Below are 3,996 nucleotides of genomic sequence, written 5' to 3' on the forward strand. Positions count from 1 at the left end.
TGTGTGTGTGTGTGTGTGTGTGTGTGTGTGTGTGTGTGTGTGTGTGTTAAGTTTATTTATTTTGAGAGAGAGAGAGAGAGAGAGAGAGAGAGAGAGAGAGAATATTTCAAGCAGGCTCTGCACTCTTCTGCGCAGAACCCAACTCAGGCACGATCTCACAAACCATGAGATCATGACCTGAGCCAAGATCAAAAGTCGGATGCTTAATGGGCTGAGCCACCCAGGCACCCCTTCTCTGTTGTTATAATGGCCATCCATCTCATTCTGGCTGTGAGACTAGATCCAGCCTGGCCTATCAGTCATTCCCTATCTCAAAGTCCAACATAGGGAGATTCCCAGGAGCACAAGGTACATTCCCTCTCCACCCACAAGGACAGCCCAAGCCTTGGGCAGGGATTCCCCCGCTTCTGTGTGGGCCTCCTGGAAACCTTCCTACGGAGGCCAGCTGGCAGGCAAGTCTTCTGGCCTCAAGATCACCGAACAGGTCACTCTACTATTGTATTCAGACAAATTTGTGCTCTGACTTTCAAGCAAGTATCATGGCAAGCTTTAACAACTTATGCTATCATTCCCTTATTTGCATTAAACTTTAGAAACCACAAACAAATGGCATATACAGTCTACATCCTACCTAACCAAGTGTTCATGGAGTTGAATAAGAAAACGAGGGACAGCTGGATGACACGAATTCTGAGGAATAGGTCTCTCTCTCTCTTCACCACGTAGAGAAAATATAGCAAATTGCGTCACAGTATGCCAGGGAGGAGGTTAAAATACTCACAAGTTTATTTGATAACTTTTATGCTTAGTCATTACTTTTTCGTCCCCTAGCTTTGCACCCATGTTCAGCGAGATTGTTCACTTCTCTTGAGGTTTCTGTTAAGTTAGCTTGGGTGGAGAAATAAAGGGTATGGAGATCAATACTTCAGTTTTCATTTAGTGTAGTGCATTGAAAGGTAGCCCCCAAAATGAAATGTCCATGTCCTAATCCCTAGAATCTGTGATCATTATCCTATTGGAAAAATGATCTGGGGCTCCTGGGTGGCTCGGTCGGTTAAGTGTCCAACTTCGGCTCAGGTCACGATCTCACGGTTCATGCATTTGAGCCCTGCATTGGGCTCTGCTGACAGCTTGGAGCTGGAACCTGCTTTGGATTCGGTCTTCCTCTTTCTCTGCCCCTCCCCTGCTCACACTCTGTCTGTCTCTCTCTCTTAAAAATAAGCATTAAACAATTTTAAGGAAAAAAGAAAATAAAAACGATCTTGGGGCACCTGGGTAGCTCAGTAGGTTGAGCGTTGGACTCTTGGTTTCAGCTCCGATCATGGTTTCACAGTTTGCGAGTTCAAGCCCTACCTTGGGGTCTGTGCTGACAGTGAGCTTGCTTGGGATTCTCCCTCTCTCTCTGCCCCTCCCCTACTTACTCTCTTTTCTGTCAAAAAGTAACAAACTTAAAGAAAAAAGAAAAAGTATCTTTGTAGGTGTAATTAAGGATATTGAGATGAGAGGATCATTCTGGATTATCTAGGTGGGCCCTAAATCCAACAAGTATCTTTATAAAAATTTTTTTTTCAACGTTTATTTATTTTTGGGACAGAGAGAGACAGAGCATGAACGGGGAAGGGGCAGAGAGAGAGGGAGACACAGAATCGGAAACAGGCTCCAGGCTCTGAGCCATCAGCCCAGAGCCCGACGCGGGGCTCGAACTCACGGACCGAGAGATCGTGACCTGGCTGAAGTCGGACGCTTAACCGACTGCGCCACCCAGGCGCCCCAAGTATCTTTATAAAAGAAAGGCCAAAGGGGTGGGGGGGGTGAGGTGCCTGGGTGGCTCAGTCTTGTAAGCATCTGACTCTTGGTTTCACCTCAGGTCATGATCTCCTGGTTCGTGGGTTCGAGCCCCGCACTGGGCTCTGTGCTGACAGTGTGGAGCCTGCTGGGGATTCTCTCTCTCCCTCTCTCTCTGCCCCTCCCCTGCTCATGCTCTCTCTTTCTCAAAATAAATAAATAAACTTAAGATAAATAAATAAAGCCACCAGCTTGTGCCGATTGTTACGGCAGCCACAGGAAACTAAACACTCAGGTAGACCAATCTCTTATTTCTTTTATAATTTTTTCCAAAGAGTATGGATTATCTTTAAATTAAAATAACAGAACATTGCTATATATTACAGCATTCTTCAAATACTTGACTAAAAGTAAGAAACATTCTATATGGTAACCCAGTTCCAATATGTATTATCCATGATGGAAAAAAAAATGTTTCACAAAACAACTACCTTGATCACACAGGCTACACTCTAGTACTTTCTACGGTATTCTAGTTCAACCTTATGAAGAGCCAGTCACCACCCTCTACCTGACTTCATGACCCCACTTGTTTTTCAAAACCAGTTAGCAGAGTAACCAAGTTTGAAACACCTCAAGAGACCAGTTTTGTTTTTTTGTTTTGTTTTGTTTTGTTTTTGTTTTTTTTTTATTAACAGATGAGATGTCTGTGAATGCCCCCTGGACCTCACAATGGTAAGGGTCTCTGTGTGAGATTATAGGACCATGTCATAATTTTTTTCTAAGTCCCACAGTCCCTGGCATAGCCCTGGACATACAGCAGGTGCTCAACACACCTGGGAGGGACCAAGAGGCTCAGCTAGGCACACCACTGAAGGAAACGAGGGAGAATCAAGAGCTTTCCTGCCCATTTCTTTAGTGCCTTGGGCTGATCCAGTTAGTAGCCAATCCACACAAAACAGGAGCACTAGCTGGGGACTACAGGAGCACAGCTCTACAAAATACAATAACTACTTTCACACCAGTAAGAGCTCTTACTAAGGGCTCATATCCTGTGTCCAACATGGCTTTCAACACTTTACATGTATTAACTTGCTTTCACAACCGCCTTGTGAGGGATGTACTATTAACAGATCATCCTCTTAGAGATGTGTAAACTGATGCACCAAGAAACTGGGTAACTTTCCCAAGGTTAAACCACTGCTAGGTAGGAGTTGGGACTCAACACCAGGCAGTCGATTTCTAGAGTCCAGGCTTCTAAAGTCTGTACCGCGTTGCCCTCTGGGGCCCTGACCTGAGCTCACGTGTTGTAATCCTTTGAGACCAAACTATGCCAACTCCACACGATATTTTTTCTCAAACAGAAAAATTTTAATGTAAAATTTTACCATTTTATTTTTATTATTTTTTTAAGGTTTACCCATTTTCGAGAGAGAGTGTGTGAGAGAGAGCGGGGGAGGGGCAGAGTGAGAGGGAGACAGAGGATCCAAAGTGGGCGCCTCACAGCCAGCAGAGCCCAATGCGGGGCTTGAACTCATGAACCGTGTGAGATCATGACCTGAGCAGAAGTCAGATGCTCAAACGACTGAGCCACCCAGGTGCCCCAAATGTTACCATTTTAAAAATGACTATCTTTAAATTAGCTCCTTCTCTAATAATTAATATATTTATTCGTATTAATATCTACATGTTTGAAGCCTTCCAGAGCTGTAAAAGAATCCTGTAAATCCTGTGTTGGTAAAATGTTCACAAACTCTCCAGAGAGGGAATGGGGCAGAGCTGGTAACTGACTGGTGGACTGTGTTCCGATGAACTCTGCCATTAAAGATCTAGGTCCTCCACCCTAGACACACCCCACCAGAGACTAATTCAATGAGTTAGCCTGCATTTCTGTAGGGCAGAGCCACCAAGATTTACCACAAAGAATTGCCACAAAGAAAACTCAATTTTTTTTAGTACCAACAAAAATTATATAGTTTGCTTTATAAAAGGGAGAAAAACCTAGGCATTGATTTCCACGGTTAATAATATCACAAAAAGGATAACCAGACGTTGTGTGCCTAAGACAAGAAGCACCCATGGGCTCAGTGGGCTGAGTATCTGACTTGGGCTCAGGTCAAGATCTCACACTCTGTGAGTTCGGGCCCCACATCAGGCTTGCTGCTGTCAACACAGAGCCCACTTCAGATGCTCTATTCCCCTCTCCCTGTT

At 44.5% G+C, this 3,996-nt stretch overlaps 1 protein-coding gene across 2 annotated transcripts in view; it reads right to left on the reverse strand.

The window, feature by feature from the left end:
- The window catches only part of LOC121014270 (proteinase-activated receptor 2), a 101,773-nt gene that overhangs the window by 2,809 nt on the left and 94,968 nt on the right, over window positions 1-3,996 (reverse strand). The gene's annotated exons all lie outside the window — the stretch shown is intronic.

This window comes from Herpailurus yagouaroundi, unplaced genomic scaffold (genome assembly GCF_014898765.1).
Source record: "Herpailurus yagouaroundi ecotype Mexico unplaced genomic scaffold, PumYag 29, whole genome shotgun sequence".
NCBI classification, from domain to species: Eukaryota; Metazoa; Chordata; class Mammalia; order Carnivora; family Felidae; genus Herpailurus; species Herpailurus yagouaroundi.